Source organism: Gopherus evgoodei, chromosome 11 (assembly GCF_007399415.2).
Source record: "Gopherus evgoodei ecotype Sinaloan lineage chromosome 11, rGopEvg1_v1.p, whole genome shotgun sequence".
NCBI lineage: Eukaryota > Metazoa > Chordata > Testudines > Testudinidae > Gopherus > Gopherus evgoodei.
The window spans coordinates 71,407,873-71,420,502 of record NC_044332.1 but is presented as its reverse complement, the minus strand read 5'-3'; the positions used below and the strand labels follow the sequence as shown (position 1 = coordinate 71,420,502).

Below are 12,630 nucleotides of genomic sequence, written 5' to 3'. Positions count from 1 at the left end.
GAACACTACACCCCCCACCCTCCCTCAGCAGCAGCAGGGGTCCCAGGCCACCTCACCCCCACACAACCCCGGACTGCCACCTCCAAGCACCTGCCGCACTCCCAGGCCACCCCGTGCTGCACAGCACTCAAGATTTAGTCAGGTGTATATAGTACAAGTCATGGACTGCCTGTAACCTGTCCATGACTTTTACTAAAAATACCTAAAACGTAGCCTTATTCATCAGTTTCCCCACTGTGCCACTCCTCTCTTTAAACAGATCATTCAAGGGTTTGAGACAGTTTTTGAAGGCTTACAGCACGTTAACCTGATACAAACAATACCTGGAATACCATGACAGAGCGAAGCACCCAAGTCTGATACCACGCTGATGGATGCAGTATAAGAACCTGATTAGAACACAGAACAGGCTAGAAAGCACCATTCAGCTAGTCTATGCCATTAAATAAGTGGTCAGAACTATAAGAGTTTATGTAGAAAAGGATGCCATAACACCCACCCCTCTTCCTCTGGTGGATGACTGCTTCATTCATCCTGGTAACAGAATAACTGATGTGTTCTTGCTACACAAAGGCCCTGTCTCAATGGGCAAAAAAATGTGGATTTTTCCAATCATTTTCCCCTGTTTGAGGGATTGTAAAACCATAAGGGTTGGTATGGTCCTACAAGATAGGGTGTAGAAACAGAAATAACAGCTCATTCTGAAACTGACCAGATTTCAAGTTAGTAGTCTCTCTCAGATGGTGACAGCCAACAGGCCTTGACAGAATCTGTATCATACAGAAAAGAATTACAGGATCTGCCCAACATATAAGAAAACCCAAAAAAATCAAACCAAGAAGTTTTTATCATTGATTTGTCTGATTTTGATACACTTCAGCCACAGCTCAGACTTAAGATTTCTACAGTACTTCAAGACAGAGTTATTTTGACAGTATAGTTTCTTTCTCTGCCCCCTTTACAATTGTCCCTCTGGCAAGTGTAAAATGGTTTACTCACACATATTTCTTTCTCTCACAAATGTGCTGTTGTCTCACTTGTAGTGCTATAAGTTATTGGCCAAGAGAAGTGAGGCCTAACATTGAAACGATGGCATTTCTCTATTTGTAATGCATTAACTTTTGTAGACTACACTCAATCAATTCCAAAATTTGAGAGACTGTTCTCGGTAAACAGAACGGACTCTATGGATTTTGGTGACAATCAGAAAAATCCAGTTTCCACGTAGTGACCATTTGGTGCTGCAGATAGAAGAGCGCTGACTGAGGTAGCTCAGCCAATCACCAGTCCCTCCCTCCAGTTTATTTGCATACTTCAGTCTCATTAGTTGAAGTGAGTCAGCAAATAAAACTGTAAGTCAGGTCTGAGGAGTCTCCACAGATCTGGGGGACCCAGGGTTCAGGACTGGAATAGGGAAGCTCCTTCAGATCAAGATCTGTAGCAGTTGAGTAAGGGTAAGGCTGGAGATTTTACTGTGGCTCCCTCCACGTTATGCCTGGCTTAGGCAAAATCATTTACCTTCGCCCAGTCAAAAGCTGTTCTGTGTCATCTAAACAGTGCTCATTCGGTACAGCAGGAAGAGAGATTCCTCTGCCTGCAGCACCAAACTGGCACCATCAGGGAGAAGACAAGAGTCAGGCAGTAGGTTCAGTGTTTCAGGTTAGGGTTACTGGAGGGCGGGATGGAGTGATGATTGGCTACATTACTTCTGATGCTACAATGCTACCAGTCAGGTTCCTGAAGCACCAAACAGGTACCATTGAGAGAAGTTGCAGTTGATATGCAACAAGGAAGATAAAATGAGCAGCTTAGACGCCTCAGTAAAATGTAGCTTTGGTGGCTCATCCTGCAGAATTGCTACAAGTTTGAGGTTAGAGACTCTATCCTGCCCCGCCATCACCTGCCAGCTCAGCCTACATAAGCAACAAAGCAGAGATCTCTTTTGTTTACTATCAGAAACTCATGAAACTGAGATTTGGGAGGGATTTGTATGGTCCAGTGCTTAGGGCACTAGACCAGAAGTTGGGAGATCTAAGTTCAGTTTCCTGCGCCATCACAGACATCCTGCATGAATTTGGGCAAATGGCTCCACCTCTCTGTGCCCCAGTTTCTCCTCTGTAAAATGGGGATAATTGTCCTTCCCTAACTCAGAGGGATGTTGCAAGGACAAAGACATTAGAGACCATGAATAACTCAGACATCACAATAATGGGGCTGTATAAATATCTTAGGGCTTGTCTACACTTACCGGGGATCGATGCATTGGCGGTTGATTTAGCAGGTCTAGCAAAGACCAGCTAAATTCACCGCAGATCGCTCTCCCGTCAACTCCTGTACTCCACCTGCTCAAGAATGAGGGAGTCGATGGGAGAGCGCCTGTCGTCGACATCGTGTAGTGTGGACCCTTCGGTAAGTAGATCTAAGCTATGTCAATTTGAGTTACGCTATTCATGTAACTCAAATTGCGTACCTTACATCGAATTTCTCACATAGAGTAGACAAGGCCTTAGACACAGACTAAATAACTATGTCCACGCTTCCTTTAGACCCTCATACAGCAGTTTCCTCTTCTCTCTTGTTTTGTGTCTTTTTTCCACAACTTGGCCCTTAGCATGCCACTCAAGTGCTTACGGGATCCGGTCCAGCAACAAGTCTATCGCCCTATATTGACAGACAAGATGGGGTAGGTAATATCTTTTATTGGACCTCCAATAGGTGAAAGAGTGTTTTTGTCTTTTATCATTTTCCTGTGAAAGTTCATTTGAGAGGATAGTAACACACTCACCCAGGGCCTGATCTAAATTCCCATTAAAAGGCATCAGTGGAAACTGGACTGGGCACTGAGGTTATGTCTACACTACAAACCTTACAGCGCTACTGCTGTGCCACTATAAGGTCTCCCAGGTACCACTCTTTGCTGGTGGCAGCAAGGTCTTCTGCTGGCCTAATTAAAATATCCCCCAACGAGCGGGGGTAGATATGTCCAGCAGTTGTTGATATGTTGGCAGGAGAGCCTCCTGCCAATATAGCACTATCCATACCAGCACTTTTGTCAGTGAAGGGAGTGTTTTTTTCACACCCGACCAACATAAGTTTAACCAACAAAAGTGATAGTGTAGACATCGTCTGAGTGACGACAGATCAGATGTAAAAACTGAAGCCAGACTAGGCTGTAATGAAATGTCCAAATCAGAATGTTTGTTCAAAAAAGTGCTTTTTAAAGCAAAACAAAAACAAAAAACTGGATCCTCTTAAAGCCTTGCACTTTTCAATAAGATACGGTGCGCAGGTAGGCTCTTGCAAGCAAATATTTTCCTACTTCAGATTTTTATAACAAGGCTTTACCACGTTCTGCTTCATAATCAAATTAGCAGTGACGACCGTCAACCACCAAGCTAAATGGTCCTAATTCCTATATACCTTACAGGATAGCTCTTTCTCCATAGCCTCTAACCTACTGCAGTGTGTCCATCCAGTATGTCCACTAATACCACTTTTTAGACATGTTCTTTAAGGAAGGGGTAAGGAGACTCCCTTCCTATTGAAGTGGCATTTATGTATCTGAGGGCAGAGCAGATCCTGAGGAGCAACACAAAAAGGTTTATTTAGCATCTCTATCTTTCTGTAAGGCAAAGCTGGTCACACATGCTAACACCTGTTATCAGATTGCCCGTTACTTTGGGGTATGCTCATTTATTCGGGTTACTCTTCAAGACCTGCAGGACCTAGATTCCCTGGGGCTGGGTTTCTCCAGCCCCAGAACCAGATGAACACACCCGCATATACATTAACTGAACAAGTCTGAGCGGACTGGGTCAATCAGCACTGTCAAGCTGTTACCCTTATGCGTCCCAGACTCAGCATGTCCCTATCCCCACTCTCACATCACAATTGTACTGGCAGTAATCTACTTGATAAGCAAACCCCACAGTATTTTGGGCACTGCAGGGATCTTTTGCTTAGGTAAAAGAAGCGTTGCTGTAGAGTGAATGGGGGAAGCTAAAAACACATAAGAGTAAAGTTCAGCAAGAGCAAGAGAAGCAACCACCTTAGCCATAAAAGTTATTTAGTGAATAATAGGGTATGCCTACACTACCCGCTGGATTGGCAGGTAGTGATCGATCTACTGGGGATTGATGTATCATGTCTTGTCTAGACACTATAAATCAATCCCCGAACGCACTCCCCATCAACTCCGGAACTCCACCAGGGCAAGAGGGGGAAGCGGAGTCAACGGGGGAGCGGCAGCTGTCAATCCCGCGCCACGAGGACGCGAAGTAAGTCAATCTAAGATATGTCGACTTCAGCTATGCTATTCTCGTAGCTGAAATTGCGTATCTTAGATCGATCCCCCCTGCCCTAGTGTAGACCAGGCCATAGTGATAACTACACAAGGAGGGCTAAACCAACATAACATACATTATTAAAGGTTAATACCTAAGGTAGAAAGGAAAACAGAGAGAGAGAGAAAGAGGAGGATCGCACCCACTCTATGAGGCTTGAACTGGTTGGGGTTCCCAGGTGATGGTGGTAGCTCAGGGTCCCAAGTGCTGGAGACAGGCAGAGCCCCCAGCACGATCAGTCAGGAGAAGATGGAGTCTCAGTGGAACTGATGCATAGTTTGGATCTAAGCATCAGAACACTTACTGGAGGGTGAGTAGGGATTTTTGTAGAGAAAATACAGTGGTTCAAGGGAGAACACTAGATTTGTTTACAGGTAAACTGATGACTCAAGGGTTTTCATTAGGCTACACAATAGGAGCTGATTACTCTTGGCTATGGGTGGTGTTTTCTTTCAGGGAGCTCACAATGCAATTAGGCTGCTTCAATATTTTGGATATCAATCAAGGATTCCTTACTAAAATTGGTCTGATAACTGCTGAGCTAGATGTGGGCAGGCACAGGTTCATTAACATCTGGAGCAGAGATTCCCATGATGCAGTGCATCCCTGCTTTTCTAGTCCCAGAGTTCACTGCGGTTCTCTGTTCTCCATTCTGTATGCAAATTGAGATGTCTCCCTGTTCCATCTTTCACACAGATGAGGCTAGGGGAGTTGTCTCTGTTCTTCATTCTGTATGCTAATGGAGATGTCAATCTTGTCACCAGGGGTCTAGGTGTATCTCTCAAGGCCCTTCACTGCTCTCTGCAAGTTTTTTCCTCTGATGGGTTTTGGTTTAAGCGGGGGGCGGGGAGGAAGAGGTGTCTTTCATGAGTCAGGCTGGATCCTGCACCCTGGCTCCCCAAGAACATAGAGATGACTGGTATCATACCTCAAAAACTAACAACTACTCTGTTCAAATCAATACATGCTTTTAAACTGCATGTATTGATTGGTGGGAGGGATAGCTCAGTGGTTTGAGCATTGACCTGCTAAACCCAGGGTTGTGAGTTCAGTCCTTAAGGGGGCCACTTAGAGATCTGGGGCAAAAATTGGTTCAGCTAGTGAAGGCAGGGGGGCTGGACTTGATGACCTTTCAAGGTCTCTTCCAGTTCTAGGAGACTGGTATATCTCCAATTAAAATAAAAAAAAAAAAAGATGAGCAAAATAATGTGTTTCCACCACACTTTCTAAACAGCTTTGAATTAAACAAATTATTTAATCTTCTAGCCGCCTGTCTTTAGAGACTATCACTAAAACTGTCAAGTTACTCAAATCTCAATATCAACTACTAAATATGCACGAAAGTATTACAGAATCCTTACTGACCATACATTGTGTGGGGACATGGTTATTCATGAATCAGAACCTTGATCCCACTGACACAACTCAGAGCAAGGGCTCTACCATGATAATCCACAGATTAAGAACATCTAGTTGTACACGCTAAGAATCATTAAATGCTGTGATGTCAATTATTCAGATTACAAAGCCAGATTTTTAAAATAAAGAACATACAATAAAGGATCTAACTAAACGCTGTTAGAATGGAGATTTAGGGGCAAGGAACTAATAGTAAAATCACCCATTGTGCCTAAATATTGCAGTACATACAGCCATGCACTAATCTCAGATCTAAGCACAGCAGGGAGAGTTAAGGACGAAACAAAAGCCTTGAGTCTATACTCCCCAGCCTCCCTCCCCCGGTTTAGATTTCTAAAACCCATCCCCAAATCAGAAGAAAAAGCCCTATTAGGTCATCCAGTTCACCCCTCCCAGCCAGTACAGGATTCATCCTTACACTGTTTTCTATACTGCTTTGTCCATTTTTTAAATGTCTGGAACAAGGGAAGTGAATTCCCTCTGGAAATCACAGTCCCACCGCTCTTCCTACGGTGGGCTACCACAGTGCTAGTGCCTTCCAAGTCTTTTGTTTCATGTGTGTGCAACAGCATACACAATCCTTATGTTTAGAAAAAATACTTTAAAACACTGGGCAAAACTGCCAGGAACAAACCCTGCTGTGCACAGCACAGCCACAGAGCAGAGGCAGCTCTGTAACCTATTGATTTCACCAAACAATGCTTCCCCTCCCCCCCAACAAGCCAAGGGCTGAGTGCAGCCCCCTCCCCCCACACATCAGCTACACGCTACATGACACTGGGGTTTTACCTGGAGCTGCTGGAAGAGCAGATGGGGGGTGCAATACAACCGGACTCATGTACCTTACAGAGGGTGCATGCAGCAGACCCCGCTTAATTCCCGCCACTCCTACTGCAGTGCATGGCTGCTGCTCCTCCACCCCAGTGCTGCTGCCGGGGCTGGGTAAGAATGGAACCCCCACAGCGCATGCGCACTCAGCACCTACTGGAAGGACTAACAGGCAGGCGCGAAGGCCCAGCGCGCATGCGCACTATTTTTGTCTGACCCTCGAGAAGACGCCCCAGCAAAGCAGGACGCACGCGCACGAGGGTTGCGCTCTGTTGCTGACTTTCCCTCTCACCATGGAGCTCCGGGGAAGGCTAGAGCGGCCGGAAACACCTCCCGTGGAGGTCCATGTTGAGAGAGGGGAAGTCTTCCAAGCGTGGCTGATATGAGGTAAGCGTACAATCTGCGCATGCGCGCGCCAGCCGTCGGGGTACCCTGCGAGATAAGCCCACGCCCTGCGGACTTCCGGAGTCTGCGTGTGAGATGAGCCGTTGCTGCACGTAAGGAACGTTCGAAGTTGCCGGTTAACGTTGCCGGCTGGTTAGTCACGCCGCCTCCGGGGCGGCAGGGGGCGCTGCTGAGGCAGAGAAACGGTGAGGGAGGGGCTGGGGAAGCTCAGCTGTCAGGAAAACCTTCCGGGGTAAAGTTCCCTTGGTGCCGAGGGCCTGCGTGCCATTCACTTCCGGGGCGGGAAGCGCCCCGCCCCCACTTTTCCTCTGGAGGTGGGGGAGGTGCCTTCACATAACTCGCCTGCCGGCCCCGGTCAGAGCCGTGTCGCGGGTCGCTGAGCAGGGACGCGCGCGCTCCTCCCCAGGGACGCCCCGAGGAACCGGTGGGGGAGGGGCTGCCGCGAAGAAGGGCCTGTTGGAGGAGGACGCTGCAGTGCGGGGCCCCTGGGGGTGATGCTGCACGGAGAGGCCCGTCGAACTGTGTTGGAAAATAGGTCATGGGGGTGAGGAAGGAGCCCCAGGGGATGCTGTGAGGGAGGGGCCCGTGGGACATTTATGTTTGGCACCAGCTGATGTGATTTTTATCATGAGTCATGATATCTGATCAATTTTAACCTTGGAGTCCTGTGATTAGGGGAGAATTTCAGCTGTCATTTAAAAGAAAAATAGCTTCTGGCCCTCATTGCAGAGACAAGCTTAGACATGTTACACCCTTGTGACCCAAAGGGTCAGAACCCAGAAGGCAAATAAACGGAACACCACAGTTATTGTTTTTTAAATTGTAGGCTTTTTATGCCAATCTTCTGTTTTTGAGGGCTTGACTTGATTTTTAAATATTGGATACTGACAGTACTGCCACTGAGCTGGTAGGGTGGGATGAGGAAATAGGGCCTGTATCTCTACGCGGCAGAGAGGGTTGGGCTTTAACTGCCCTTGCCACAGCAGGGATATGGGAGGAACATTGCCCACGGTGTGTGGGCCTTTCATCTTCCCTGCATGCAGCAGGAAGTTAGAGGATGAATCCCACACAGTAAACATCCTGTGGTGGCTGCAGTCAGTGGGTGTACCAGCCCTTCCCATCCCCTCGGTCCAGGTATGGAGGTGGGGTGATGAACCATCTGTGTTCCTGGGAAGGGAGCAGCTTCCTGCTGCTAAAACCATATGTTCATGGCACCAATAGAACCAATGACTCTGGCCTCATTCACTTTGTAAAACAAGCCCCTCCAGGATCAGGTGCAGAATCCACAGTTAAGTCTTTAATGGTGAGTTTAAGTAGAGTCATCAAACCAGCCCATCAACAAGTTCACCTATATTCGGGTCTCCTACCACCATGCATCACTGTAGTATAAAAGGCCCAGATGCTCAAAGATATTTAGATGCCTAATTCCCATTGATTTCCATGGGAGTGAGACCCCGAAATACCTTTGAGGATCTGGACCTGAGAGCCTGTTTGAACCACAGAATCAGAAATGCCTATGCCAAAACCCAGTTACCAGTGTGAAACCTTCTCTAGCTATATGTGAAATTGGTGATGCAAATTCAGTCCTATTACTCCCATATAAATGCAGGTGATTGCCTGGGTAGCCCTCACTGGAAATAACAAGGTCAGGGCAGGCTGCAAAAGGGAGAGTAGATACCCACCAGTCTTGGAAGTAACACTGAAGTTAAACTCTCTAACCGGTCACAAACTTTGCTTCTGTTCCCTCATACTGATTATCAGTAAACAAAAAAGAAATCACACAGCCCCCATATTGCATTCCAGTTCTCTGGCTCCCAGTCAGCACCTAGGTCCAGTACAGTGAGAAGTTATTTAAAAAACTGCTCACGTATGCAAAATGTTCTTGGTCAGCCATGTTACCAGGTCAATATAGGTTTGGATCTTACCCAAAATACCACGCTGCAAGCCAATTCTTTAGTATCTAAAACTAAAGATTTATTATAAGGAAAGCAGAATAAGTAGAGAGATGTTAAATGGTAAAGCAGTGACATAAACAACACTTCAAAGTCCGTGAGGTTCCTAGCAGTACTGGTGAGTACTAGCTTGAAAGTCTCTCTGGAACACATCCACAGCTTGGATGGGTCATTCAGTCCTTTGTTCAGAGCTTCAGTTTGTAGCAAAGTTCCTCCAAAGGTAAGAAGCAGGATTGAAGACAAAATGGAGAAGATGCAGCTGCCTCTTATAGTCTTTTGTCATGCAGCTTGTGCTTACTTTGTTTCAAACACAAGCTGCCCAGCACATGGCTTGGAAGCCTTACAGTCCATAGGTATGCCCCGGCACGCCTTGCTGAGTAATAATCCCTTGCCTTCTCTCAGTGGGTCTATTGTATAGCAGCTAATGGGCCATCAAGCAGGCTAGGCAGTGCTGATGCCAAACTGTCTGAGGGTGTCACCCAGAAGCATAGCACAAGTTTTGTAATACAGACATACATATCTATAACCCGATATCCAAAGGTGATACAAACACAAATGAGATTATCATATTTGGCAAATTATAACATTTTTGCAAATCTTACATGGTATATCTGACAACTCATTGCAATTTTACAATATTAATATTCATAATATCCTCAAGTGTCTCCCAGATTCCATACAACATTTGAACAAATAGAGCTGTCTGATTATTTTTTTCAACTAGTGTTCCTGAGATCAGACTCTGGCCCTCGGTATTTAACACTTGCATACAGTGTAAAGCCAGAGTTAGTTACTTTTTATTGCCCCATCAGCATGTAAGGAACTCCTTAAAACATAAACTCTGCCAAACAAATGTGAATGTCCTTGCCCCAGCGAGCTTGCAGGCATGACTGGTACAATGTGATAAAAAACACAAAGTCCTGCATCTGGTCTGCATAAACAGCACACTTCAGAGAAGAAGAGTCTTCTTACAAGTGGTTGGAAGGAGTGAATGAAGAGGTATCAATTAAGTTTAGTCCCATGCATCCTGCACACACTAGAAAGGAGTGTTAGTGTCCTGACAGAGGGATGCAGCTAAAGGAAGCTGGAGGTGTTCCCCACATGGGATACAACTTTGAATTTAATGTCATATGTAGATGATAAGATTTCAATGCTTTGTGCACAGAGCTTAGATTACAAAGCAGAATTAGAGTGTCAAAATAACAACTGTCTTTCCTCAACTTGGGGGCTCTCGTGATGTTTCCCAGGAGGGGCTGCATGCAATTTACTATCCTTACACTCATTTCACATAAACCTTTTACCAAGTACTGTGCCACTGAGGATTCACTCACCAGCCTCATTGCCTTTTTTCCTGAATCTGCTACAGAGATACTTCCACCACCAACCCACCACATTCTCTGATACCACAATTCGGTCTGATGAGATCTGACTGTCAAGCACAAAACCCATATCACCTTGGTGTCAACACTTTGATGTCAGAAATGCTGATTCATAAAACAGGTTATAGAAGAGTTACACACTGTGGAGAAATTTGGTCCATTTCACTTCCAGATTCCTGCTCCTAAGTTTGTGTGCCTCATTCTGCACCTCTGTAAGATGTGGGCTATGATACAGTAAGAGCTGTGGCTCCTAGCTGTACCCACTGCCTTTTGGGGAGGGAGCCCCCCCACCAATCCTTCACTAGATCTCTCCATAGACAGCCTCTCCATTGATTAATCCTCTCAGCTGTCAGGATCACAGTGATGTTTGACTGTTTCTGTGTGTGAAGAAACGCATAGAATCAGAGCTCCCGTTCTACAGCTTATGTCCTATCTGAATGTACAATTAGCCCATGTTTTGGAAAGCAGCCCATCATTTATGTTAGGAAGACTGCATTTTCTATGGAACAGGCTGCAGAAACTGTATAGATATAGAAAACTGGGGATACATATTTGTGTGTTTGTGAGGGTGGGGTTGGTGTGTATAAACTGAAAGCAGACAATTACAAACCAGCTTTAGAAAATACCTTGGTTTCCACTCCCTAGAAGCAGCTAATCCCGTGACAGTACTAATTGGCTAAGTACTGGCCACTCAAGAGATAGAATGCGCATGTCTCACACATGTGGCTTTCCAATCCCTGTATTATTGTGCGTGTCTAATAAGAGGACTTCCTGCAAATAGCCCACTCCAGTGAAATATGTAATCAGCACTGCAGTGTTTTGTTGTCTTCTGCATCTGCAAAGTACCACTCACTCTTTAAGATCTGTGGTCCATTAACACGACTTAAGACAAACCATTTTTCTAGTTTTACCTGTGCCCCTGAAAATGCTTCCATGTCACATTCTGCTTCAAGTTGGAAAATATATTTATGGATTTATATCTTCCTCTATCGAAGTGCAGACAAAATTACAGTAAACATAGTATTTCTTCACCTTTTCTGTAGGTAGCTAATTCTAAGACGTATGTTTCCCTGTGTAACATATTACTGCTGCAAAGTGATTCCCATCAGTGCTACAGCAGCAGTTTTTAAAGGGCCCTTCCCTAAGTCTCCCAACCCCGTTTTCTGCACTTTTTAAATGTTGGCTAACAATGTTGGAAGTGTTTGCTCAAATTCCTACCTCTAGTGATTTTAGATGTAGCCTGTTTAAAACATATTTAATGCCTTTTTCTGTAAAAATATCAGAAAAGTCAAGCCTTAGTTTTGCTTTTTTGCTGGGAGACTTTTCAGATGACTAATCCATGTAAATTAGGAGAGTTCTCAACCTTAAATTGAAGAGACAGGGTGTTGAATCCTTAGCACAAAGATTTTCTCCTAAGTCTTACACTTAAATAGGTGTTAATCAAACCAACAGAGTTATATTATTGGAATAAATATAGTTTCTGTTCTCCATTAACCAGGTTTAATATTATTAGTATTTGTGATATTAATCAGCCACTTCTCCAGTCCCCCAGAGTCATCCAGGGTGGACAAGATCTGCAATTCTGATATTAAAAGAGCAGATTAAAACTTTCTGGCTTTTGTAAGCTTCATAAAGAAGGCAGAATGGGCACCATCCTGATTTCCCCGCCTTCAAGTCGTCTTTAAGACTAGAGCATCAGTATTGTGCACAGCATTCCAAACAAGTTACATTAATCTCTTTTCCATGCTAGAATAATGTCCTCGGATGGAGTTTCATTATCTCCATTTTAGAATATCACAGAATCTCGCTTTTTCTTTATTCACCCCAAAGATGGCTCTTCCTGATCGGCAGCGTAGCATATCACTTAGACTCCCTTCCAGCTCATGCAGGTTTGTGAGCAACAACTCACAGTCGATCAAATCAAAGCATCCTGAGAAACCTAGTCAGATCAGCACACACTCGATCTTTCTCCAAAGTCAGTAGATCATCAAGCATACCAGTGCTGCCTCTGTACCAAGCCTGACACCAGCTAGACAGAAAGAAGAATCTAAATGAATCTGGAGCTGACAACCCCAAAAAGGTAAGATTTGAGAGAGCAGTAGTTGTGGAGGAGTGGTTAACATCAAGCCATGACTTTGTGAGCAAGGATGTTATTAGCATTAGTTTAACATCATTTGCATCTATGGGACATTACTCCCGTAGAGGCAACCAAACCTACCTGGATCTAACCAATCATTTGGAGGGGAGGGATAGCTCAGTGGTTTGAGCATTAGCCTGCTAAACCCAGGGTTGTGAGTTCACTCC

The 12,630-nt window shown here is 45.1% G+C and overlaps 1 protein-coding gene across 39 annotated transcripts in view; it reads right to left on the bottom strand.

The window, feature by feature from the left end:
* CLASP1 (cytoplasmic linker associated protein 1) overlaps window positions 1-12,630 on the bottom strand; it is a 292,383-nt gene that overhangs the window by 268,292 nt on the left and 11,461 nt on the right. For 7 of the 39 annotated variants that reach the window (XM_030581048.1, XM_030581051.1, XM_030581064.1 and 4 more), the window contains exon 1: window positions 6,552-6,788. The exons of 1 other annotated variant lie outside the window; for it this stretch is intronic. The gene's annotated coding sequence lies outside the window, so the exon portion shown is untranslated. Of the gene's footprint in view, window positions 1-6,551; window positions 6,890-12,630 lie in introns of those variants that run through there. 31 more of the 39 variants (XM_030581040.1, XM_030581059.1, XM_030581063.1 and 28 more) reach the window with 9 other exon arrangements.